Here is a 27,622-nt window from a genome sequence, read left to right on the forward strand (position 1 = left end):
GCACCCACAACTTCTGGAGAGGGAAGCCGATTAATTGTCCTCACTGTCAGGAAATTTCTCCTTAGTTCGAGGTTGCTTCTCTCCTTGGTTAGTTTCCATCCGTTACTTTTTACTTATCACTGTTTGAGCCAGCATTGTCCAAAGACCCTTTCCGTGGTCACGTGGCCAGCATGACTATAGGCCGAGGTACACGGAACACTTACCTTCCCACCAGAGTGGTACCTATTTATCTACTTGCATTAGCATGTTTTCAAGCTGCTAGGTTGACAGGAGCTGGAGCAAGGAACAGGAGCTCACCCCATCATGTGATACTTGGATCTCAAACTGCCAAACTTTTGGTCAACAAGCCCAGTGTCTGAACCACTAGGCCACCTTCCCCCCACAGTTATATCATAACTCAGTCTAACATGAGAGCCTAGATGGGGCACTCTTTAAACATAGACCCACTAGCCCCAAGGCTTTCTGCCAATCAACAGCTCCTGAAAGAGTTAAGCCCTTTTTAGTGAGACGGATTCTTGCCTGTCCTTCTGTAAGGTCTCCCTGCATAAAAACGTTCCGTATTATATTTGTCATTAATTCTGACATCTCTGCTTTACAATCCTGCAGCAGCGTGATGGAATCAGTGAAGTTTTATATCAAAAATGCTCGGCGAAAAACAATTGTTTGTCTCCCTCCTTCCTTCTTTCAACCAATTTTCCGCAACTCCCGGAGGGGAAAATGTGTGGAAAAGCAAAATATTTCAACTGCATATTTTTGGTTTCCAGATGTTCCAGGAAGCAGAAACAGCCTTTCAGTGAAACAAACAGTTGCAAACTATAGAGAGGTTTTCGTTAGTCAGCGGCACACACCAAGTTAATGAAATATATCAATAAGCAAACTTTGAAACCAAGTTTGACAAAACTCCTCAGGCAGGACACTTTGCCCCCAATTAGGACTTATTCGGGTCTCATTATATCCAGCTGTTTCATCCCTGCCTACATCTCGAGTGACCTTTTTTTTCTGAATGCTTGCAGGTTTTAGAAAAAGTCAGTTTGGAAGGAGCAACCATGCAAATGAAAAAAGATGCTTAAAATATTTCTGGTATCCAAGAGGCATGTGGGCCTTTTGCACAGCCCAGAGATTGGGGGGGGGGGGGAAAGGGGGGCACGGGAAGAGCTAACATTTCTCTGCAAACTGACTCTGTCCCTGGGTCCCAGATCTTGTTCTGGGACCCTGACCTCTTGACAGCCCCAGCTGTTTGCAGCCTTGGTCTGCTAATGGCGACCAAAGAACCTTTAATATTCATGGAAGTTTAAATATTTAATATCACAGCCATTATAGATCCCTTAAAAAAAGACTGTTGCTTATTTCTTTTCTTTTCTTTTTTTAAAAAGAAGTGCCCCAAATCTAAAATGCCCTCCTGAGAGACTTTACGGAGCTTAACCCCTGAAATGAATTATGCAGCTCAACTCTCCTGTTTTGCATCTGAGGTCTGGGTTACGAGGAGACAAGAGGTCACTGGAGAGAACCGCATAAGCTGTTCTTGTTCTGGAGGCAACGTTTTACGGGCCAGTATTCTGCACTTATAATGGGGGGGGCAGTCTGGAGAGGCTTAGTTAGCGATGTTATATCAATTCAGTCTAGAGCTTTGTGGCTTCATTTTATCAAGGAGAGAATATCAATTTAGGACGTAAGGATAACATGAAGCTCCTGCTACTAATTTGTCCATTAGATCTGATCTCAGTTGATTGCCTACCAAAATAGTCACGGAACTTTTTCCTTGCAATAAGGCCTCCATTAAGTGGTTGGATTGGATTGGATTGGATTGGTTGAGTTGGGTTGGGTTGGTTGTGGTTGTGTTGTGTTGGAATGAATTGGGTTGTGTTGTGTTGGGTGTGGTTGTGGTTGTGTTGGGATGAATTGGGTTGGATTGAGTTGGGTGTGGTTGTGTTGTGTTGGGATGAATTGGATTGGGTTGTGTTGGGTGTGGTTGTGATTGGGTTGGGATGAATTGGGTTGGGTTGGGTTGGGCTAGGCATGGTTGGGTTATGTTGTATTGCACTGCGTTGCCTTGCCTTGCATTGTGTTACAGTGTATTCAGTTATGTTCTTACAATGTTCTTGAGCAGTTATTAAAACAATGAATCCCCCCTTCCCCAAATTCTGCCTTCCCGCTTTCTGAATACTTGCTAGAACCGACACCTAGAGCCACAGAGCTGTTTGTGGAATCGTTTTCAGAGGGTTGCGGTGGGTTTTGGGGACAGAAAAATCCTCCTTTAAAAAATGGCGGGACTCTGAAGCAGCGTTGCTGACCAGCGTTGCTAAGGCAGAGGAAACACAGATTGTGCTGTTGCTGTTAAGCAGACTTGTGGTCCTTTGGTGGGATTATCGTATTGCATGAATGAAACGAAGCAGAACAATTTTTCCAGAGCCTCGCATGCCTGCTTAAAGGTCTCAAAATCCCTTTGAGGAAAAAGATAAGTAAATAAATTGCAATGGAGAAAATAAATGGATTTTAGCCTACACGTGCTTTCCCTTTCTTGATCTACGAGAAACATTTCTCTATCAATCGCTGGTGGGGAAAAAATCGAGTCAATTAAACGAAAGCAGCAACATCGCATTCCCAACGTGTTTCCCTGGCAGCCACGAGAAGGCTGTCAGAAGAGTATCATAATCCAGAGCTTCTTCTGAATTCTTGGTAGCATTTCACTTCTGAAGATCTCTAGCTCTACAATCTGATGGAAACCGGCACGGTTTCTGAACTGCCAATAAAACTCCAGATCTGGCAGTTAGAAAGAAGCTAATAGGACGATGATTTATTACGTGTTTAAATAAAGGTGTTTAGCTGAGGCGAGAAATTGCAAGCCAGCTTGTCAACATTTGGTTCCCGATAAATATTATTAGAAGCCTGACACGATCACCCGCAGGAGAGAACAGGAGCTGTCAGCAGGGCTTCTCAGAGAGGAATTCTCCCAGACTGTCACTGCTGTGTGTCTGTTGGCAAGGAACATGTTATCTGAGCAGAGGCATGATAAATATCCAGGAAATAAGAGATAAATAAAATGAACATCTCTTGAGTAAGGAGCTCCAAGTTTGGATGATGTTCTATGAAACGTCTATGGAGATTCTCCCTCATCCAGGTCACGATTGTCCCAAAGGCGCTTTTTTCAACTTTGTTTTTCCTTGAAGACCTTTCGCTTCTCATGCAGGAAGCTTCTTCAGTTCTGCTGCAGTTCTATACAAAGCTCCTTTGAGTTATTCTCAAGAAGAATGGAGGAACAAGATTTCCACACCCTTGGCTTCATCTAGACTTCCACTGTTTTGGATTCCAAATTGATCCCCGTTACGGGATCGGCTTAGTTTGGGTTGGGTTGGGTTGACTTTGATTGGATTGAGTTGGCTTTGATTGGGATGGGTCATGTTTGATTGGGATGGGTCATGCGTTGCATTGTGTTGTGTGGACATTTTCAAAAATAGAGTGGATGTCTGTTTGAGTGGGATGGTGCAAGGCTCCTGCACTGAGCAGAGGGTTGGTCTAGATGACCTCTGAAGTCCCTTCCAGCCCTGTGATTCTATGTTCTATGTTCAGTTTTGTTCTGTTCTGTTCTGTTCTTACGATGGTCTTGGGCACTTATTAAAATAAGGAATCCCACCCCAAAGTCCTGTCTTCAAGCTTTCTGAACATTTCGAATAACTATGACCAGGATCACTGAGAATCTCCATAGACACCTTGTATTAAACCATAGCTTATTTTGGTCACCACAATGGCTAGGCTTTCGTATCTCCTCAAAGCTGCATGTTTACCAGTCACAACAGCTTGATTCATACCATATGCCGAGTTATAATGTAGTTTAATTTTGATGTAGTATGTTTTGTAAATCAGCCGTCGTGGTTGACTCAACAAACCGTGACTTCACACAATGTTTGTGATCTGAAGCATGCCTTTTTTCCTCTTTCTGAGCCAGAAAACATTGAGGCTTTCTGCAATTTTTGGTAGGGCTTTTAGTGCAGTGTTGCAGAGAAATACAGACAAGATGCAGAAAAAAAAAATAACGCAACTCCCTCATCTGAGACTGCTACACAATGCTAAATATTTGCAGCCTGATTGGCAAAAGGCACTTCAACAACTTAAAAAAAATCCTTCCCCTGCAAATACTTTAAATAATTGCTGCATCTGTGATTGATGTCAACAACATAGGTAATTACCCCAGAGATTAAAACAACTCCTTGATTTTTTTTTCCCTCCCAAAACCTGCAATTTAGTTAATTATTTACTTTGCTCACCTCTCTAACCTTTTTATGCTTTTAAATGAATGGAAATATTGATCTTGGAACGGAAGCTGGGAAGCAAGACAAACCTGAACTGGTTTAATTAGGATACCAAAAGTTCTCTGGATGAAAAAGAAAAGTCAGCTAATCTTGATGATTTTTTTTACCAGTTTTTCACCGCTGTGAACCACTGCAGTTTTCACTAAATCACCTGGTCTTTGTCCCAAAGGTGCTTTTCCAAAAGGCAACTGAACTTTCTTTGTTTTTCTTTGAAAATGTTTCGCTTCTCATCCAAAAAGCTTCTTCGGTTCTGACTGAATGGTGGAGGATGGAAGGGTTTATATTCCTTGCAGTCACCTGGTCATTAGCGCTCTTTCTGAGAGTTGTTGAGGCCACTTGGAGGTTTATCCTTGCCCTCTGGGTCACCTCTACAGTGGAAGATCTGAGAAGGTTCCCCACCCATTTGAACTACCTGCCTTGAACAGAACAGAAGAGAACAGAATAGAAAATATGGAATAGAATAGAATAGAATAGAATAGAATAGAATAGAATAGAATAGAATAGAATAGAATAGAAGAGTTGGAAGGGACCTTGTAGGGCATCTAGTCCAACCTCCTACCTGAGCAGGAGACTCTACACCAGGCATGTCAAACTCATATCGCGACTTTTTCCCCATTGCCGGCAATGGGGAGGGCGCAGTTTTGTCGTGATGCATCCGGCCCCCGGACCGGCAGTTTGACATGACTGCTCTACACCATTTCTGACAGATGGCAGTCCAGTCTCTTCTTGAAAGCTTCCAGCAATGAAGCTCCCACAACTTCTGAAGGCAACTTCTGTTCCATTGGTTGCTTGTCCTCAACGTCAGAAGATTTCTCCTTAATTCCAGCTTGAATCTCTCCTTGATCCGTTTCCATCCATTATTCCTAGTCTGGCCTTCAGGTGCTTTGTAAATAGGTTGACCCCCCCACCCCACCCTTCCTCTCTGTGACAGCCCCTCAAATATTGGAACACTGCTATCATGTCACTCCTAAGTCCTTCTTTTCACTAGACTAGCCCTGCCCAGTTCCTGCAACCGTTCTTCATAGGTTTTAGCCTCCAGTCCCCTCATGATCTTTGTTGCTCTTCTCTGCACTTTTTCTAGAGTCTCAACACCTTTTTTTTAATGGTGTGGTGACCTAAACTGGTGGCAGTTGTTCTTCCTCAAGATTCTCCTCCTGGTTCTTCCCTGCCTGTTGAATCCTCACCCAACTCTGATGCTCTCTTCCCTACGTGATTCTACCAGTGCTCCCAGGACAATTAGGATTTAAATTGCCTGTTACCGCAGGTCATGGAAACACAAGAGGAGTTGAAACCATTAAACAAGATTATCCTAGCTTCTCTCTCTTTTCCCTGCCCTGTCGGCTCTCTTCCGGCACCTTCGATTTAGCCCTTGTTTTCCTGATTTATCTATGCAGGAGCTTGGAGTGGTAGCGTGTCTGAGAGTCAAGTTCCAAGCCCCTCTTGAACCTGAGACCGCCCCATGAAGAGACATCACGACCACTTTGCCCACAAAGCCAGACCCCCAAATCGATAACTCAAGTCCATTTCAGCCCTTCATTTTTCTGCACCGGGAAAGAGGAATGTGGGGCGCTCCTTCTGTGCAGCTTGACCTTTTCCAGTCCAGGGCCCAGAGCTCCAGAAAAGTCTGCGCCAGCCTTGGGATGGGAGATCTCCTGCCAGTTTTGCTTCGGCAGCTTGAAGAGGCCTGGCCGAGTCAGGTCCTCCGTGCCAGGTTGGCAGAGGTGATATTTAATAAACAGATCTCCGAAAGTCACAATCTGTATTCCTTCCTGAGTCTCAGGGTGACCCGAAAGGGCAAACGAAATAATAAGCAAAGGGCAGATTCATTATTTATAAGCAGCCCCAGGACATGGGAAACAGCTTGGCGAATTAACTAATCAAGAGCTTGAACGTCCAACGGTCTCTCATTCAAGGAAACGTCGGGATTTCCTCAAAGCTTGGAGTGATTCAGAACATAGAGTAGTCCTCAGCTGAAAGCCCATTCATTTAGTGACCATGTAAAGTTAACAACGGCACTGAGAAAAGTGACAGGACTTATGATTTATGACTGCTTTTCATACTTATAGAGGAGTGGTGGTGGCGCAGTGGTTAGAATGCAGTATTGCAGGCTGATTCTGCCCACCGCTGGGAGTTCGATCCTGGCCAGCTCAAGGTCTACTTAGCCTTCTGTCCTTCTGAGGTCAGTAAAATGAGGACCCAGATTGCTTGGGGGTAAGATGCTGACTCTGTAAACTGCTTAGAGAGGGCTGTAAAAGCACTGTGAAGCGGTATATAAGTCTACGTGCTATTGCTACTATGACTATTATATACCATCCTCGTGGTCACGTGCTCAAATTTCAGACCCTTGGCAACTGGTTCAAATTTATGACGGTTGGCGGTGTTCCGGGGTCATGTGATCCCCTTTTGTGACGTTCTGATGAGCAAAGTCAGTTGGGGAACCCAAATTCACTTAACCGTGGCACGAAAGGTCGTAAAATGGGGCAAAGCATCGCTTAGCAGCAGAATACGAGGTCCACGTATACAGCTCCTTTGCTAAAACAGTTCTCACCACATCGCTACAGTAAGAAATGTCCCCCCCCCCCGTTCAATGCTAGCCGTCAGCGGGTCTTTTTGTGAAATTAGCCACAGAGGTAAGCAAGCGAGGATATCCCCACCTGGAATATCATTTCCATTGCTTCTGGGAAAATCTTTCTTAGCGGATGTTTTCACTTAGGATCGGACACGATGCTTTGGGCGAAGGATAGCAGACGAAGTCCCACCGGTGGCCATCCGTTGCTACAAGAATGACAAATCCCTGAAAGAGGCCGATTTTTTTTCCCCAAAAGGGAAAATAATAATGTCTGTAGCTGAAATAATTAACAGGAACAATAAAAAACAAAAAAACCAAAACCCGTTTGCCACACTTAGCTAATGAAATGGAAAACGAATATGCTAATGGAGTGGCGAGGCTGCACAACAGCAGTTAACTCTGGTGCATGCTAAGTATGTCGTTTTCGGAGGCTCATAACTTGGTGAAATCAAAACCAATTTTCTTCCAATTTGCTAAAGTGCAGGCACTTTGGCAAGGGCCTCCGCCTGTAGGAGCTTGAAGTGCTGAGCAGAGATTTCTGGATGCAGGTTGAAAAGCCAATTTTTCATCACAGAGCACAGTAAATTGTCTTCCTTCCTTCCTTCCTTCCTTCCTTCCTTCCTTCCTTCCTTCCTTCCTCCCTCCCTCCCTCCCTCCCTCCCTCCCTTTCTCATCCTTGGCAACTTCAACATAGATGGATTTCAACCCCCAGCGTGGCTGGCTGGGGAATTCTGGGGAGTTGAAGTCCACCCATCTTTCAAGTTGCCCAGGTTGAGAAATACCAAATTAAACCTAAGCAGGTTGTAATGGCTGTGATTACATAACCTGCTAAACCCATGTTACCCCAAATGCTGATTTAACGTGATGGTCTGAGTGTTAAAACAAGGGCTAGGTTCCTCTGATACGCTGAACCACAAACCATCAAGCCTAATCTTAGGCTAATCTTAGCTGTTATACAAGTTCAACCAATCGGATCAACTGATGTCTATGCTGGTCTGACCTGCTGGCTGCGGAATTCTGGGAGTTGAAGTCCACCCATCTTCCATGTTGCCAAGAATGGGAAACGTTGCCCTAAACTGAAGTTGGGGTGCCCTGGGTACCCCCAATAGGAAGAGCCTTGGTGGAGCAGTGGTCTAATGCCTCCTTAAGTAACACCAGCTGCCTGCAATTAGTGCAGGTTCGCATCCCACCAGGCTCAAGGTTGACTCAGCCTTCCATCCTTCCGAGGTAGGTAAAATGAGGACCCACATTGTTGGGGGCAATTAAGCTGACTTTGTAATAATGCCGCTTGGGGGTGTGTGAAAGCCCTAATAAGCAGGCATATACATAGAATGAAGGCTACTGCTAAGCCTGTAAGCCGCCCTGAGTCTTCGGAGAAGGGCAGGATATAAATGGAATTAAAAAAATAATAATAGGATTGCACCTGCCCCTCTACGCCTCCAGGTAGAGGGTGTCACCAAGTTACACCATTGAACTGAAAGGAGAAATGAAGAATTCAAGAGGGGCCATATTAACAGCATTTAATGAAGCACATTAAATTCAAATCAACCTTTCATTCAAACAAAATTAGGTTTTGCCTGGGCCCGGCTTACTTTAGCTCATTGTCGTAGCAGGAATACCCTCCTCCCTCTTCTCCCCCCCCCAAAAATAATAATCTTATCACTCAAAAACCAAAGGTGCCCTGGGCCTGGAAAGAAAACTGGTCTATTCTTCTTTCGTCAAAAAGTCTTCATGTGCTTTCCAGTCTCTTAGAAAAGTCTTTATCTGTTTCCTTCCCCTCTGACCAAACTGGTTGATTTATCATTTAGTCTTCCTTTGTAGGGACATCGCTGCGTTTCAACTTTTTTTGCCTACAGTAATTCTCGATACAAACCGTACCTTCTCAAACCTTGCGTCTTCTTGGGGTCTCATTTATGGGAACCATGACACTCTGCTTGTTCGGCCTTAGCGATAGAAGAGAACATTTGTCAATCAAGGTTGAACCGTGGGGTCTTTGGTTTGTCCCTGAACTTATACAGCTACTCTGCGTGAAAGGAAAAGCAAATTCTGGGAGCACTAAGGACCCCACAGTCGTCCTCCTCTCCCAAACCCCCATTCCTGATGACGTTACCTAGTTTGGAAATGGAAGCCTCTAGAAGCAAGCGGCAAAGCTCAGAAAGCACCAAAGGAGCCCAGTGTTTTGCCTCCACTAACTCAAGCATTCAGATTGGTCTTGAACATCGTCTTCTGGATTGCAAAGATGGAGGTTGGACAAGGGCTACAGCAGTAGTTGGGGCTGCCTAAAATCAACAGGAGGGACGCGGTGGCTCAGTGGGTTAGGACGCTGAGCTTGTCGATCAGAAGGTCGGCAGTTTGGCGGGTTGAATCCCGAGTGCCGCGTAACAGAGTGCGCGCCTGTTACTCGTCCCAGCTTCTGCCCACCTAGCAGTTCGAAAGCACGTAAAAATGCAAGTAGAAAAATAGGGACCACTACGGTGGGAAGGTAACAGCGTTCCGTGCGCCTTTGGCGTCTAGTCATGCCGGCCACATGACCACGGAGACGTCCTCAGACAAGCGCTGGCTCTTCAGCTTTGAAACGGAGATGAGCACCGGCCCCTAGAGTCGGAAACGACTAGCACGCATGTGCGGGGGAACCTTTACCTTTACCTTTAAAATCAACTGGATACTCAAGAGCTGGGAAGAGTTTTCCGTATCCCTCTGCTTCCATCTAGTGGCCATTCAGATTTAGCAGATCAGAACCAGCCTGCCCACCAACCCTTTCCCGGATCCTATTTCTCTTATAATCCAAGATTTTCCACTTACTTCCCACGAATACAGTCCAGGAAGGGCTGCGCTCTTACAGAGTTCATACCATTTCTCCGAATAGCAATTTTAATGCTTGTTTATGAGGGCCTCTGATTGTTAATCAGGCTCTGTAAGCTTTCTCCCCCAGTCCTTGCGATAATAACACAGCAGGGTGACATTAATTTCAGATTAACTAAACATGGAAGTTATTCTTTTTAAATGCCACCCTGAGATTACTGTAATTTTTTCCTTTATTCCTGCTGGATCCATTCCCCCCCCCACCTCCTCTACCATGCGCTAATGTTTCTGCTGATGCTTTTCCACCAGCTGACTTGCGTTGTGTTGCAACAGCTCAAGGGAGGTTCGTTCCGTAGCAGACATTGCCATTTGCACAACTCGTCTGAGGATGAGAATTTTGCAGAGCTTTCCAGGCAAAGCTGTTGGCCTCTCCAGCAGGAGGATGGATGCCCCTTCCCCACATTGTAGATGGGTGTTTTTTTGCAAAATTTAAGAACGGTGAACTTCAGCTCCCAGAATTCCCCAGCCAGTTCCCAAGATTGGAAAACGGGCAAATGTACCATGGCATCCAGAGAAAACAAGAGGGGGGCTGTTTTTCTCCTTTATGGAAAAACCATACTTCATTTCCCTTACTATTTGCCCTTTTGCGGCACTGCATAGTGGAAGCTTTTAACAATTAAATCAGAGGGTTAAGATCCGTCCGTGGCTCTTTGGGAATTGAACAAAGGCTCTAGGCATTAGCTGGGCTTGGACTTCCTTCCTTCCCACTTAGCCTGTGGATAGAGATCTATAGGAATGTTGTTCCATTCCTTCTGCTACAATTCTGTTGTTGTTGTTTTTCCTACTTGCAGAGATTGAAGGCTGAAACAGCCAGCAGAGAGCACTATTGGGCCCCATTTTTTATTTTGAAAAAATTAAGATATGTATATTTGTTTAGCTAGGAAGAACTAACAGAGCAATTCCCAAATACAATCAATTAAAAAAAACACCACACAAAATAATTACAAAGAGGATATTGCAAGCTGTATATAGTGCAGATTTGAATCGCTGGGATTACAACCGTCGCTGTGTCAGAAACAGAAAAGGAAGTTGTTATAATCCATCAGTGCAAAGGGTTTGCTGGTTGCAGCATGATGGGAAGGGTAGTCCAGCCTTCCAGAGAACTCAGGATGAGATGTGTGGGTGCAAAGTCTGAGAGAGAAAAATCTCAGGATTCGGAAGTCATATTTCCAAACTCAGGAAAGACGACTTCTGAAATAGTTTCATTTCAGGAAAAGGTGCTTCTTCTGTAGCTATGGTGAAGGTTACCCTGTCCAGTTGTGTCCGACTCCATTGCTCAGTGCACATCTCCATTTATTGGACAAAAAGGCCAACATTGTCCGAAGACATTTTCTGTGGTCATGTGGCCAGCATGACTTATATGATGAGGCGCACCAAACGCTGCTACCTTCCCACCGAAGTGGTGCCTATTTATCTACTCACATTTGCGTGCTTTCAAACTGCTAGGTGGGCGGGAGCTGGAGTAAGGAACGGGAGCTCATGCCATCGCACGGCGCTTGGGTCTCGAACCTGGGCTGTGTGCTTTCCATCTGACAATCTCAGCATCTTTAACAGTTGAGCCACCACGTGCCCCCCCCTTCTGTAGCTAACCCTTTAAAAAAATATCCAAAAATTAGACCAAGAGAACTACTAGGTTAATTAATTATATTTTAAAAGGTTTACTATATTTAATGAAAATATCCTTTGTACCAACTCATTAAATACAGTACACCATTTAAAATATAATTAATTAACCTAGTTCTCTTGGTCTATTTTTTTTTTTGATCTTCGAGGTTTTAAAGAGCTGGCTACAGAAGGTGTGTGTGTGCGATGGCTCGGTGGTTAAAGACACACTAATCAACGCAAAAGCCACGAGTGCTGCAAAGAGACATGGAAATAGACACCCCAGCATCACAAGGCAAAATAGAAAGACCCACATATGGATTGGAGAACAAACGAAAGGATGCAATATCGTCAAGAGAGTAAAAGAATTGGAATGGAAACGGGCTGGTCACATAGCAAGAGGAACGGAGGCAGGTGGAGCAAGGTGGGCGTAGAATGGATCCCACTTGATCAAAAGTCCATGAAAGAGACCTAAAACAAGATGGTTCGACCACATTAGCAAATAGGGCGGGTCCAATTGGCAAAAGAAAGCCCAGAACCATCTGGGTTGGAAACAGGCGGAAGAGGGCTTCCTCCAGCAGTGGATTGACCATGGCTAAAATGATGAGGATGAATGAATATAAAAAGGTAAAGGTTCCCCCGCACATGCGTGCTACTTGTTTCCGACTCTAGGGGCCGGTGCTCATCTCCGTTTCAAAGCCGAAGAGCCAGCGCTTGTCCGAGGACGTCTCTGTGGTCATGTGACCGGCATGACTAGATGCCAAAGGCGCACGGAACGCTGTTACCTTCCCACCGTAGTGGTCCCTATTTTTCTACTTGCATTTTTACGTGCTTTCGAACTGCTAGGTCGGCAGAAGCTGGGACGAGTAACAGGCGCTCACTCTGCTACGCGGCACTCGGGATTCGACCCGCCAAACTGCCGACCTTCTGATCGACAAGCTCAGCATCCTAACCCCACTGAGCCACCGCATCCCTTACTGAAGGAATATATCCGTACGCAAAATTCAGATTGCAACCTGGTAAACTTTAGCATTAGAGAAATGAAACTTTGGAGGAGATGGGTGGGGAGTGGGGGACCCTGAAGAGTTAAAAGAGCGGTACTGGGATCTTCGGAGGTGGCAGTTTTGTATGTTTATTCTAGGCTGGTATTTTTAGCGTGACAACCGGGGAGACGTCTTCGGTAACCGGAGAATAACACCTCCATGCTAACATTTTAAGGCAAGGAGGTAGAGAACGTCACACTAAAAATAAATAAAGCAATTTCTCTGATAAGAACAAATTATGCAAATGGTACGGAATGGCATAAATTTCCTTAATTTGCATAGTTTCCTCTGATTGCAAAATTAGGGTTTTATTTTGTACAATTTGGAATGTATTTTTATTTGGCGTTAAAGGCAGTCGGGCGGGAGCGTGGGGGGAAAAGAGGTGACGGGCGCAGGGTGGGTGAAGGGAACCAGGAAATGAAAAAAAAAAGGATTTGGAAAGAATAAGAAGAGACGTTGGGAGATGTTACAAGTTCTACTTTCTGACTCGTTCAGACTTTCACCCATCAGATGGGAATTGTGGAGCTTTTGCTGAAGATTGTATTGACCTGGTTGGCCATACTAAGTCTGTTCTCCTAGCCCAGGGCTTCTCAACTGTGGCAACTTTAAGCTGCGTGGACTTCACAGTTTGCTGCAACAAGGAGAATTCAGCTGGAAGGCCCAATTTACAAAGTAGAAACCGGAGAGTTTCTTTAGAGGCAGCACCGAAGGAAGAAGCGGGGCGGAGGGAAAGGAAAAGAAGGCAATCCTTGTAGAAGACTTTACGTCTTCAGAGCTCCCTCTCTTTTATCTTCACCACAACAGCAACAGAAAAAAAATATGCTTTTTATGCATTGGGCTTAGTTCCTGTGCAACCAAGGTCCTATGATTTGCAGCTCATGGCTTGCCTCCTTCCTGACAGTGAGGACAATTAACCAGTGGAACAGCTTGCCACCAGAAATCGTGGGCGCTCCATCACTGGAGATTTTTAAGAAGAGGCTGGACAGTCCCTTGTCGGAGACGGTGTAGGTTCTCCAGCTTAAGCAGGGGGCTGGTCTAGGAGACCTCCAAGATTTCTATTCCATTCCATTCCATTCCATTCCATTCCATTCCATTCTATTCTATTCTATTCTATTCTATTCTATTCTATTCTATTCTATTCTATTCTATTCTATTCTATTCTATTCTATTCTATTCTATTCTATTCTATTCTATTCTATTCTATTCTATTCTATTCTATTCTATTCTATTCTATTCTATAATATTCTATTCTATTCTATAATATTCAATTTTTCCTGTGGTGTGGTTGGTATGCACAACCCTCCTTAAAACAAACCAGGGCTTAATGCAACATGCTAGCTCAGACAGGGTGGTTGATAGAAAGGAACTATCCCAGTGGTGGGATTCAGCTGGTTTGCACCAGTTCGGCAGAACCGGCAGCTAATTTTTTGTTTTCCAGGTGCAAAATTTATTTATTTATTTTATTTATTTTATTGCATTTATATACCACCCTTTCCCTGAGGACTCAGGGCGGTTTACAGGGAGTTAAAAATGGACCTCCGGAAGCAGCATCCACACAGAGAACCGGTTGTCCACATATTTGAATCCCGCCACTGAACTACCCATTCATTCACATGACTTTCCCTGACTTATCCTTTTGGCTGTTCACGGTTGCATAGATGGTGACCCACTCTTTAGCTTCGTCTCCCCCACATTCAGAGAAAGGGTAGGGGACCCCCCCCCCCGAGAACCAGTAATGTCCTACGAAGACATCCAGCCATGGGAGTGTGTTTCAAGCTCTGCCTATTTCTTCTTTTTTTTTTCCTTCCGTTTTTTAAAAAAAATTAAGATTATCATAGCATAAAGTACGATTGTAAATAAAAGTACTAGGCTAGGGAAATGGGAAAGGGAAAGAGAGGGGAAGGATAAGTAATAATGATAATAAATAATAATAATAATAATAATAATAATAATAATAATAATAATAATAATAATAATAATAATAATAATAAGTGAGGAAGAGGAGGAAAAAACCCACTGACTTCCAACTTTTTTCAGTGAAGCACAAGGCAAAATGGAACCTCAACGTTTTATTTTACCAACTTAACAAGCATTAGCCACGTCCAGGGGTAGGCAACCTTGGCTCTTTTATGACTCGTGGACTTCAACTCCCAGAATTCCTGAGCCAGCATGGCTCACCTCTCCCTTTCCCCTCAGCATGGCTGGCTCAGGAATTCTGGGAGTCGAAGTCCACGAGTCATAAAAGAGCCAAGGTTGCCTACCCCTGGACATGTCTATAAAGACCGACTAGCTTAATCCAGAACATCCAAAGGAAGTCACTGTCTTGAGCACAAAGTCCAGAAGTGGTTTCCAAGTAGAAACCAAATAAGCAGGATCATATTCTTTTTTTCCCCTCTCTAATTCAAGCAATCGATGTGTGCCACCTCTGTGAGTGCCCTCCTCTCCCTCATCCATTCCTCTATTCTGGGGATTGACGTAGAAGCTGGGCCTCTTTCTTATGAGCCTCACATCTGCAAGGTGTTGCTTTGATTCCACAGTGGCAACCTCACTAACTTATTCATTAGGTGGCTGATCAGCAGCACCAGCTTGGGATAAATTTGCCTGCCAGACGCTGCGCGGCTGAACGTGGGGCCGGTGAATGGCGGGCCTGACACCCACCCTGGTCCTTCCGTCATCCATCCATTCAGAAACCTTTTAAAGTTATTTATCTGCCACTCAGCCTTGCCTCATTTTCTCCCTCCCTGCGGTCTTTGATGGATTGAAAAATAGCTTCAAAGGGGGAGGGGGAATCTTGGCTGATTAAGGAATGGAAGATGGAGGGAGGGAGGGAGAAGCGACTGGGTCCTTCCACAAACTGGGATTATTAACCAGGTTAGATATTGTGTAGTGGGTTCTAGACCGCATGGAATGACGCCAGACCGATGAGTACAGCATAGCAGCTCTTTATTGATGGTAGAACTGTACTGAGGTTTTGGGGTTACCTGAGTCCTTATATATACCTGGCCAGGTATCCACCTGGCCAATCCATTTGAACCTGGTATTCCCGCCGAGAAATAGCCCAATCCGCATCAGTCCCGGTACAGCGCCACCTGGTGGTATAAGTAGCGCTGTTGCATACACAACATTAGAGTTATCTCAAGATGCGGTCTGGGCTTGAAAGATTCCTAGACAATTATTCCTGCATGAATGGTTGAAAGGAAGCCGGTTTGGTGGGAAAGGTTGATGGATGTCCTAAATGGAATTAAAATAAATAAAATAAATAAAATAAGTCTACAGGTGGAGTAGAGAGACACCCCGTGCAATCCTGTCCATCTGACTACATTTCTCTGCTCCTCTTGAGGAAAATCATTTCGGAAGCATTCCAGAACAACAATAATACAATCCATGTGCACAAAACCCCACACCTATTGATTATGTGCCATCAGGTTGGTATGGTCTTGGTGAACACATGAATAGATTTTTTTTTTGCAGGAAGATCAGTCCCCAGCCTGGTTCCTCAAGGTCTTCCAATGGTTCCCTCATGGTCACTGTGATTGAGTCCCTCCAAGTTGCTGCTGGGTCTCATGGTGGTTTATGAGGCACCTTCTCCAGAAACTAGAAGCCCATAATAACACAGGAAAAGGCGGAAGGAAAGAGAGGAAGAGGATGGAAGTTTTTAAGAGGAGACTGGACAGCCATCTGCCTGAAACGGTATAGGGTTTCCTGCCTGAGCAGGGGGCTGGACTAGATGACCTCCAAGGTCCCTTCCAACTTCTTCTTTTTCTTCTTCTTCTTCTTCTTCTTCTTCTTCTTCTTCTTCTTCTTCTTCTTCTTCTTCTTCTTCTTCTTCTTCTTCTTCTTCTTCTTCTTCTTCTTCTTCTTCTTCTATTATTATTATTATTATTATTATTATTATTATTATTATTATTATTATTATTATTATTATTATTATTATTATTATTATCAGCAGCTAGCCGAAGGACTCAGTTACGGTGGCAACGGATGCCTGTCAGAAGAGCTGAAGGACCAGGTTGGAGAAGTACATCCTGGAGAAAATCTGTCTTATGTTTTTGCTAGGAGTCAAAAACAACTTGATGGCAGATAATCGAATTAAAAAACAGAAAAGCAGCTCCCCCAGGGAACCTCCCTTTAAAGCTTTCAAACTGGGTCAAAGCATCTGTTGGAGGCCACCAAGATGTCCACACCTATTATGAAACCATTGCAGGGATGGCAAGGATCACATCATTGGAAGAATGACATCTGTTATTATTTGCATAACCACACCAATCATCACAGCAAAGGCCAGCAGCAAATGCAGCAGCCAGAGTTTTTATGGCAAGGGAAGAGATCAATAGGGTGAAGCAAAACAAATCAATAAGGGCCTCAAAAGAAGCAAACATTCAGAAAAAAGCAGCCTGGCTATTGAAAGATATGCGTTTCTGAAATCACATTTTAGATACAAAAGGGGGCTCGGCCACGTGTGACGGCTCCCCACCACTCCTGCCTTGCCCGTGGGGAGGCAGAAAGCACGGGGCTGGAAAGGTTAATTCTGGGGCCCAAGGAGGTGGTGGAACAATGGCCACCATGAAAGAACGCTTGCTGGAATTGGGCATGTCTAGTTTAATGAAGAGAAGGGCGAGGGGTGACAGGATAGGAGTCTTCCAATCTCTCAGGGGCTGCCCCAAAGAAGAGGGAGTCAAGCTATGCTCCAAAGCACCCGAAGGCAGGACAAGAAGCAATGGATGGAAACTAGTCAAGGAGAGAAGCAACCTGGAACTAAGGAGAAATGTCCTAACAGTTAGAACAATTAACCAGTGGAACAACCTGCCTCCAGAAGTTGTGTGTGCTCCAGCACTGGAAGTTTTTAAGAAGAGACTGGCCAGCCATTTGTCTGAAATGGTATAGGGTTTCCTGCCGGAGCAGGGGGTTGGACTAGATGCCCTCAAAGGTCCCTTCCAACTCTATTATTATTATAATTATTATAATTATTATTATAATTATAAGTCCTTTCGTCAAACACCTTGTTGTCTTAGGAAGCTTCTCCTAATTTTTAGCTGGCTCCCTTCTTCTCCAGCTTTTGGTTCCAGCTGTCATCTAGGAGCAGCAGAGAAGAACCTGGACCATGGGTCCACTCCATGTCCCTGGTCTAAGAACTGCATGTTGAGTTTCAGGTTTTGAAAGACCAACATCCATTTGCTGCTATTTCAAGGGTCCTCCTTAAGATGTAGCCTCCAATAGCTTCACAATCCTGATGGCCTCCTCATCTGATCACCCCTGAGATATTGCCCAGGTGCTTAAAAGATGGGACCTCCCAGCCCTATGAGCTAAACCAGACCAGGATATCTCAACTCTGGAAGAAGGCTAAAACCACTTTGATGGAGATTAGGCGATAATAACGGATCTTGCAAGTTGGGGTTTTTCTTTCTTTCTGTTCTTCTCTTCCTTTAGAATAGAATAGAGCTGGAAGGGACCTTGGAGATCTTCTAGTCCAGCCCCCTGCCTCCTCCTCCTCCTCTGTCTTGTACTCCAGTGAATCAGGAGAGGGTCTCTCTGAGCCTCTCCTGATGTCGTCTCATTTCTGTGAGCTTCAAAGAAACATTTCAGTCCCTTTTGCCTATGTAGCTCTTTGCATCTTTCTGTCAAGGTCGTCTTCTCTACAGGACCACTGCATTTCCCTGACTGCATTGCACGTTGCAGTGTGTAATTTGTTGGCGCTGCCTTGATGCTTCGATCAGCAACTATTAAACACCAAAAGCTGATTCGTCGCGACCCGAGCTGTGGGTCCATCCATGCATCTTTTCAGGAAAAAAAAATAGGGGTGGTGAGGCCGGGGTTGGGGGGGTGGGGGGAAGGGAAGGGAAGGTTGCCTGGTAGTTGGAAACAGGATGCTCAGAATTTTCTACATTACAGCCTTGTCTTCTATCGTAGCTCCGTTTTGGATAAGGGCACTTCAAAGATTAATTTCATTTCTGTAAGATCCGCAGGCTTCGTAGAAACTCCCGTTCGTCTGAATTAGAGATGGGAGATTGGAAATTGAAGAAGACGACAATTAACATGGATATGATGCCCTTTTATGACTGCCCCTAAAAGATGCCAGAAGACCGGAGAGATCTCCCTTCCAAACAATCTCCATAAATCACCTCTCCCTTCTACCGCTCGCTCGGTCTTTTACCTGAAGGACGAGTTAAAAATGTGCACGGCATGTGTTAACTACACAGGTTTAATTTCCCCTTACTTCCCTATTGATAAAAAGGCTGACCTCCATGAAACCACAGTATGCCAGCCACAAGGGAACGTCTGGAAGGGTAGTATTCTTAAGTAACTGGGAGATTTATGAGTACAGGTAGTCCTCACGTTAAAACAGTTCATTAAGTGACCGTTCAAAGTCGCCACGGCTCTGGAAAGAGTGACTTATGACTATTTTTCACACTTACGACCGATGCAGCCTCCCCAGGATCACATGATCAAAATTCAGACGCTGGGCAACTGGCCCGTACTTATGATGGCTGCAGCGTCCCCGGGGCCACTGATGCCCTTTTGCGTTCTTCTGACAAGCAAAGTCCATGGGGGAGGCCAGATTCACTTAAGAACCGTGTTACTAACTTAACAATTGCGGTGATTCGCTTAGAAACTGTGGCAAGAAAGGTCGTAAAATGGGGTAAAACTCGCTTAACCGAGGTCTCACTTAACAACAGAAATTGTGATCGTAATTCGAGGACTTCCTGTACATTTCTGTATGTAAGGTTTTCTCTCTTTTTTCTTAAAGAGCGAGAACGAGAGAACGGGAGCGCTTGGGCCCAGCCGCTGCCTGGGACCTACGCAGGAATGTTCTGGTAGCAACACATGGAGACACCCCCCCCCGCAATAAGAGTTCAGGATTCCCAAGAATGGTGTCCAACCGATGCTGAGATAATGGTGAAGGTCATTCGCTTCTTTCCCTTCCAGTTACTAGTCAACTATGAATATTTCAATGGGCCTAAGATGTTGGATCGAATAATTACAGGATAATGATATTCCTGGCCATTGGGGGGTGGGGGTGGGACGCAGGAGGGTTGAGGGCTGGATTTTTTTTTAAAAAAATATGCAGGCATTGCTGTATGCTCTCCGTTAAGGTTGGGAGGGGCTCCTCCCCCTTCTCCTCCTCTCTTCTTCCTTACTGGTTTTGCTGCAACCGCCAAACTATTTCCTGGTTTGCAAATCCTCCAGACCACCCTACCTATTCTCTCCAATCCTCCTCTCTTCAATCCCACCTCTATCCAGCATATAAACTGGAAGGCAGCACCGTGTGGCCCGAGGAGCCCAGGATGAGTTGTGGAGTTACTTCTCAGTAGTGGGGTTTTTTTTTAATTGTTGTCTGCCTAGGGACAGAATCTTGCCAGACTAAAGCAACGATAACTGCACAGCTGTAGTTATACTCTGTGAACTGCTGCGGAGGGACCCTCTTTGCCCTTTTCGTGCCTGCCAGGCATTCCCAACTCCGCTGCCTCTTTGCCCTCTGGGAAGCAGCCCCTCCCTCTCGGGATTCCAGACCACATTCCATCCCAAGTGACCTGCATATAGCCTGCTTGGAGCTCCCCTTTCAAGACCAGGACGAATCTTTAGACTGGTTAGATTTATATCTGTATTTAATTAAAGCAGAATGCCTCAGTGTGTTTTTCCAGGTCTAGGATTCTAGGAAGAAGATCAAGGATCTGGGACTGTAAAAACTGAAGAATCACATATCGAGGAAAAAAAATATAGGTTAACTCAGCTGCTTCTGCTGAGTCTTGCTTTCCGTGTAAGACCTTATTTTTTTTTTTTTGCCTTGGACGTCGCTTTTCCTTTTATGCTATTCCTTTTAGCTTCTAACCACAAGAACATCGCCTCTCTGGCTTATTTCTGGAAGCTGTTTGGGAGGGGGACTGATGTTGGCTGAAGGGTGATTTTTCTAGCAACCAAAGAAAGTAAATCTTTAGCTGAAGATGTGTTAACTTCAGCTCTCTGTTGAGGCGGAGAAACAGACCTGGTTTTAAAAGCCTGCGTTGCTTTTAACATTGCCTTGAGACCTCCATGGAAAGCAACTGGGGTGCAGATAGCAACTGCTAAAGAGAAACGTGGCCTATTAAGCAGATTCTTCTCCTGGGATGTTCGTCTGGCTTTGATGCAGCGCAAAAGCTCCAATTTTAGAGGAAGCAACGAAATTCCCACTGGATGAATTGAGATGGGTAAGCAAGGGTGACCTGATTAGATCTCACCGTTGGGGGCAATTTGTAGGATCTCCCCATTAGTCAGTGGCTTTGAGGAACCCTGATTTTCATTCTGCTCAACCCAGCTGAGACCGGGAGACCCCAACATTATGAATGAAAAAAGGACCTACTTCCCGGTTTGAACAAATTGCGAAAACACGATGGCAAATTAAGGCTGGAAGGCTGGAAACGACTTTAAATGAAATGAAGGAATAAATAGAGAAGTTGCTTTGTGATGCAGAATCCAAGAGAGGGGAATTATATATATATATAATTGCACCTCTCTCTCTGTGTGTGTGTTTGCATGTTTGAGTGTATGCATTCTTTTTCTGCCATCTGTTTTCTACATTTCTTTGTTAGTGTGGTGGAATGTAGTCTGGATTCCCAGAAGGGAGGGGCTGCATTCCAGAGCAGCAAGAGACAGCAAAGTTTAGCTAATTTGTGTGAGAGAAAGAGGGTGAAGGCGGCTCCTCCCTAATAGCCCCAGGGCTTGTGGAAATCCCAGGCTCATGTTTGGAAGGGCTCAGCTGAATTCTGACCTTTTGCAATGAAGCCCTGGGTTTGCTCAGGCGCAAACCTGAGGTATTATTTTTGAAAGGCTCGTGCAAATGGGTGATGTGCTCCTGATGCTTTTAAGGGCTTCTCTTTCTGGGTTTTATTTTTTACTCTTTTTTTTGCACTTAATGACAGGCTTCCTCCACTGCAGGTCCAGCTGTTTTTACTTCTGATGGGTATGAAGTAGAAATTACTACTTCTTGACTAGATTTTCTTAATTGCACCATGTCAGTTTCTGGTCAGGCGAAAGGGAAGAGTGCATTTTACTTGTTTTCTTTATTTAAAAACAGTAAGGACATCTTGGGGTCAAATTTCTAAACACAACCTTTGTTGTGTTCCTGGCAACAAGATAGCATGATGGAATGAAAGATTTCCTTCCTTCCTTCCTTCCTTCCTTCCTTCCTCCCTCCCTCCCTCCCTCCCTCCCTCCCTCCCTCCCTCCCTCCCTCCCTCTCTTTCTTTCTTTCTTTCTTTCTTTCTTTCTTTCTTTCTTTCTTTCTTTCTTTCTTTCTTTCTTTCTTTCTTTCTTTCTTTCTTCTTTTCCAGGTGAGCCTATGACTCTGGACATTTCTGGTCACCTCCGATCCAGTTATTAGCCAAGTCTAACTTTTCTTGTCCTTTTCAGACCAAAGCCATTGGGTGAAGAACCCTTTTTCCCTTTTCCTTTTAGAAAAGCTCCTAAAAATATCAAAGGTTGAATAAACCTGTAATTGATTTGCTGAGATCCTTTGCTGAATAGAACTCCTGAGCTTCTTTGTAGAATAAAGAATTGGGATTTTAGCAAATCATAGATCTTCTGAGCTTACGCTTGCCACAAGGAATCAACTTCCATCACGCCAGGGACCCAAATCTCAGCAGCCTGGTTGATACATCAGGCTAAACCATAATGTCATTTGCTTCTGCTTTAGTAGGCTCAGTGCATGGTGATTTATTCAAGAAATCAGAATTAGACAACTCATGGCTTAGTGCGAGAGAGGAACCCGGTTGACATTTGTGACCCTGCTTGCACAACCACCTCTTGCACCACCCTCGTGATGGTCACCTGGGACTGTTGATCTGCTGTAGGTCACTTAATAGCTTCTGTCCAGCTGGAGGACATGTGGCAATGGGAGCTGTCCAGAGTGCTGCACTCAGCCGGGAGCTGTCCGTGGTGCTGCATTTGACCTGCTGGATTTGAGTTGTTGACAAGGTTTGTTTCTCAGCCTTGCCAACTTGAAGATGGGTGAATTTCAGCTCCCGGAATTCCTCAGCCAGCCACCCTAGTGGTTTCAAGGGTTCTGTACTTTTAACCTTGCCTCGCTGGGACACCCGGCCATCTGCCAGTTTAATGATCTGCTCTCAGGATGGATAATGCTTACATTACAGCATAGAAATGCATCCTTGGGCTGTGTGTTGATGTGTGAGTGCACACGAAAGAGTGAGAGAAAGAGAAAGTGAGCGTGAGACTAAATTCAGCCTTTTTCCCAAGCTACGGTTTGCAGAATATTGCAGTGGTAAAAGCCATAATTGGCTATGTTCAAATAACCATGCGTGAACCATCTATCATGTTTACAAAACAAATGGCCAAATTCATATCACACAGCAAGCCAAACATCGCCCACCATATTGATGAGGTTCTCACAAGACCCAGAGCAAGGCTTTCTGGCTTAACAAATGACTAAGATCAGGCAAAGGAGTTTTATTCAGCAGATTGTGGTTAAGTAAACCACAGCTTAGTGCATTATACAAGCCAAGTCATTAAGACTTAGCTTAGCCTCCTAATAAAAATAAGGCTGAAATATGGATTCTGAGCCTGGGGATGGATAAAACAGCGACGACCATCTATTGATTATTAGCAAACTTTGATTATTATTGGACCATCCATGCTGATTCTCTTTAGCAGAGCTGGGAATTGTTTTCTCCATCTTTTGCAAGGTGAGTTTTTTTAACCGAAAAGATCAAACACCAGCCAATGACAGATGAAAAATGTCTCTTCTTCTTCGCTTGGACACCTCTCCTGGCAGCGGGGAGGGGGCATTCAGAGGGCAAAATCCAGGCATAGGAAAGGGGTTAATCGTTCCTGCTAGCTCCTGGATTCTATCTACTTGAACGATTCCTTGTTTCCTTAAAGTCTTCAGTATTCCTCAAAGCACCAGAAGGCAGGACAAGAAACAATGGATGGAAACTAATCAAGGAGAGAAGCAACCTGGAATTAAGGAGAAACTTCCCAACAATGAGGACAATCAACCAGTAGAATGGCTTGCCTCCAGAAGCTGTGGATGCTCCGTCCCTGGAGCCTTGTAAGAAGAGACTGGACAGCCATTTGTCTGAAATCGTATAGGGTCTCCTACTTGAGCAGGGGGTTAGACTAGAAGACCTCCAAGGTCCCCTCCAGCTCTGTTTTCAATTGGAATTTGAAATCTCATTATACTGGGGTAATCATACCCTCTGGAGAGCAGGAGCTTGGGGGAAGCATGAGAAAGCCAGCTTCCGCTCTGGTGAAACAGAGACCAAGGTCCGCCATGCTTGGTGGTGGTGGTGGGGGCCACGCACTCCCCTCCCCACCAAAGGCATCATGTTGACAATTTGCTCTCAGCCCCTTCTGCTCGAAGATCCTTGGCTCTCTTCCTTGAAATGTTCACGCATTCTTCAATTAAATTGTCTCTCCCCTCCCCCTCCCGCCCCGGAGAAGCAGGAGGAGGAAGGGGAGAGCTGCCATTGGGCTATTAGCACGAATAATTATGCAAAGGCTTCGGGGAGCTGGATGTCCATCACTCGGTGTGGTGTAATTAATGCTTCTGGGGCTGAGCAGCGAGGATATTCCTTTTCAATTTGTTCATTCCCTTCTGCCATGTCTGAGATGGTGGATGGGGTGGAGTTGGTTGGGAGGGGGAGGGGGGAGGTGTGTGTGTGTGTGTGTGATGTGCGGTGTGTGTGTGTGTGTGTGTGTTGTTAATTTGCATCGTCAAAAGTTCTGCTAGGTGTGCATGAATCGGGAGGGAGGGAGGAAGGCTGGAGTGAGACTATGAGGAAGAGCCAGGGAGAAAAATTGGGAGAAAGGAAACCAGAAGCGAGCCGAAAGACCAACGTTTTGGCCACGTGTCCTTGACTTAGAACAGCTGGACCTCTGCTGGTCTAAAGCAGGGCTCCTCAACCTTGGCAACTTTAAGACTTGTGGACTTCCACTGGCAAAGCTGGCCTAGGAATTCTAGGATTTTAAGTCCACAAGTCTTAAAGTTGCCAAGGTTGAGGAGCCCTGCTCTAGAGAATTTGATGGGCAGAGGTTAGAAGAGACAACTCCTTCGCTGGGATCAAGAGTAACCTTCCAGAATATGTGACCTTCAGAAGTGAAGTAGAAGGTCACAATGAGAGGTAAAGGGTGAGTTTCCCTTCGACTGAAGGTTTTAAAGTTGAGGTTAGATAATTGTGGTCAAGAATGTTGCCAGGTCAATGGGGGTGGCAGTTTCCCTATTGAAGAGGAGCTTGGTTTACTGTCCAAATCAACGAGAAATAACCTTTGGAGGTCTAAAGGATGTCCACTCTTTGGTATTTGCAGTACTTCTCTGTGGAATTCAGAGAATGGAGGAACTCCGTTCAGGTCTCCTACAGTCTTCCCAAGCTCGGAGCAGAGATGGCTTACCGTATCCATTCCCAGCCCCAAGGAGAAGACTTTCTGGAGAGCACCATCTACGATGTGAAATAGAATGCAGTTGGGCGAGCTTTGAACCAATTTGCCTCCAAGGAAATGGGGGTGATGCTTCAGAGTCACCTCCTTTCCCTTCTGAGAGCTTCATCTGGATTGCTAGAAAAGAGACAGCTGGACGTCCTGTCTCCATCCCATCCCATTTCGGGTCAAAATGGGTCTTTCCATGTTTCTGGCACCCTCTGGGGCTATCTGGCACGCTCGGCTAGTTTGTGAAGCAAAGGACAAGTCTGAGTCGGGCGTCCGGGGAATGGAAGCAGACCAGTCAAGAACATTGCATTAGACCACAGTGGGGTCTTATTTTTGCCCAGTTGCTATGGCAATCCTAGCGTCAATATTGCAGCGCAGGGTTTCGAGAAACGCTAAAAGTCCCACCCCCTTTGGCAGCTACTGACAGGCACCCGGCTCTCTTCTGGCCCAGGCTTGGCTCCATGAAGAGAGGCTGCTTCGTAAAACGCCATTAAACTTTAGAGTCTGCCTTTCTGGAGGGTTTTATTGCTTTATTTATTTTGGCAACTTTTGCCAGAAAGAGTTTGCTGAAGTGGCTTCCAGAGGAATCTGTGAGGGGTTCTCTGAGCTGGCTTGTTTTTCTTGTTTTCTTCATCACCAGTGCTAGAAGGGAGTGGGGTTTATGGAGAGGAGGATGAGGAGGGGGAGGATGAGGATGAGGAGGAAGACTGTAGGGTCCTTGGTGCTCTCTGAGCTTGCTTAGTTTTCTTCCAGACATTTCATGACCCACCTGGGTAACATCATCAGTCCTAGAAGGGAGTGGGGTTTGTGGAGAGGAGGAGGAGGAGGAGGAGGAGGAGGAGGAGGAGGAGGAGGAGGAGGAGGAGGATGAGGATGAGGAAGAAGACTGTAGGGTCCTTGGTGTTCTCTGAGCCTGGTAGTTTTCTTGCAGACATTTCATGACCCACCTGGGTAACATCATCAGTCCTAGAAGGGAATGGGGTTTGCGGAGAGGAGGAGGAGGAGGAGGAGGAGGAGGAGGAGGACTGAGGGGTTCTTGGTGCTCTCTGAGCTTGCTTGTTTTCTCACAGATGTTTCATTATTCATTGCTAGCAGTGATGATTTTGCCTAGTTTGGGTCATGAAACGTCTGCAAGGAAACCCCCAAGCTCAGAGAGCCCCAAGGACCCAACAAACAGTTCAGCCCTGAGCTACAAATATCCTCCTTTAGAGGTATTTTACTTCAGACAAACCAGCACGCTTCCTTGTGAAATCCCCAAGAGACAGGGAGTTCTAGTCAAGACACGGCACCCGATATGGCTGATATTTTAAAACACAGTCTCCAACCTTGGCCACTTTAAGGCTTGTGGACTTGAATTCTGGGAGTTGAAGTCCACAAGTCTTACAGTTACCAAGGTTGGGGACCCCTGTTTTAAAACATCAACCGGCACCATTTTGAAGCACGAACCTCTCCCCCCTCGATCTTGTCCCAGTCTTGTTTTTTGTTTGGGGGGTTGAAAAAAAAATTGACTTTCCAACCACCCACATCCCGAGGTCAGGAATTTTCTTCCCCAGATATCCGATATGTTAAATTTTTTAAAACATCCACCGGCACTCTTTTAAAGCATGAAATTCCTTCCTGAATCTTGTCCCAGTGTCTGTTGTGGCACACCGGAGGAAAAACAATATCTGGCCTTTTTAAGCTTTTCCTTGTTATTTCTCTTCTGTCTCTGTTCTGTTTTACTCTGCATTCGTTCTGATTAACCGATTATTGCTGTCAACGTTTCCAACAAAAGTGTGAAGAACAGAGGAAGAAAAGCACCACTGACCCCCCCCCCCAGATGGCTGCAGCCCCAGCTTAAATCCCACCTCAAAGTCCTGTTCAAAGGGCTGATTTTGCTTCTCTGAGAAAGCCAGATTGCCATTTTGATAAAGGGATTTCAAGCAGGCAGGGAGAAAAAGGGAAATAGAAAAAGTTGAGCTGCAGGGGATGTGGGTGAAATAGCAAGCCAGGAAGGACGATCGTGCAAAATAAATGTAATGCATTTCTCTATCTTGTATTATTTCCTCCCTCCCTTCTTTCCTTCCTCCTTCCCTCCCTCTCTTTCTCCCCTTCCTCTTCCTCCCTCCCTCCCTTCTTCTCTCCCTCCCTCCCTTCTCTCTCTCCTTCCTTCCTTCCTTCCTTCCTTCTTCCCCCCCCCCCCACACTGCATCTCTGCTTTCTGGATTTCGAGTGGAGATCATGCAAGCTACACTTTGAATTATTTGCAAAATGCAGAAACAGATGTTTCTTTAATTTCTTTCTCTCTTTTTTCTCTCCCTGTGTGTCAAAGTTTAATATTGTCTTTCAGGCATCGTGCGGGGTGCCGTAGCCCAGACGCCCCTGGCCAATGGTTCAAGTTAACAAATGTGCATTATTTATGTAGTAAATTGGAACCGGTGATTGTTTTAGAAAAATGGGGGCTCTTTCCCCAGTTCTGGTTGTGTCACTGTTTTTCTTCGTGGCCATGCTTAATATTTCTCTGCAGAAGCCTTTGTGCTTATTATTTATTAGACCTAAATATTCCTGCTTGCAGCCATTGTGTCACGGAAGGCAACATGTTTCATATTTAACGCACCGAGGTGGTAACACGAAGCTAAATGCAAGGCTTGAAAAAAGTTTATGGGGCTATAAACAGGCCCTCTGCATTCCCTTCCTGGCGGCTGTCACTGCAGTTATTGGGTAAAATCTTTGGGGGTGTCCTTGGCTGTTAGGGGAAAGCAGAAAGAAAATGTAATTGAGAAAGGAAAGCAGGAGTAAGAGAAAAATTAAATCAGCTGTCATTAAAGGACACGTTCAGGTTAACCATA

General features: G+C 45.2%; 1 long non-coding RNA gene across 1 annotated transcript; it reads left to right on the plus strand.

The window, feature by feature from the left end:
- Window positions 1-20,546: 20,546 nt before the first annotated feature.
- LOC308673603 lies at window positions 20,547-25,297 on the plus strand. Its single transcript, XR_014027687.1, has 3 exons — window positions 20,547-20,566; window positions 22,208-22,331; window positions 24,678-25,297. It is a non-coding gene; the product is annotated as an uncharacterized lncRNA (long non-coding RNA).
- The last annotated feature ends 2,325 nt before the right edge of the window (window positions 25,298-27,622 follow it).

This window comes from Vipera berus (assembly GCF_964194415.1).
Source record: "Vipera berus genome assembly, chromosome: 12".
NCBI lineage: Eukaryota > Metazoa > Chordata > Lepidosauria > Squamata > Viperidae > Vipera > Vipera berus.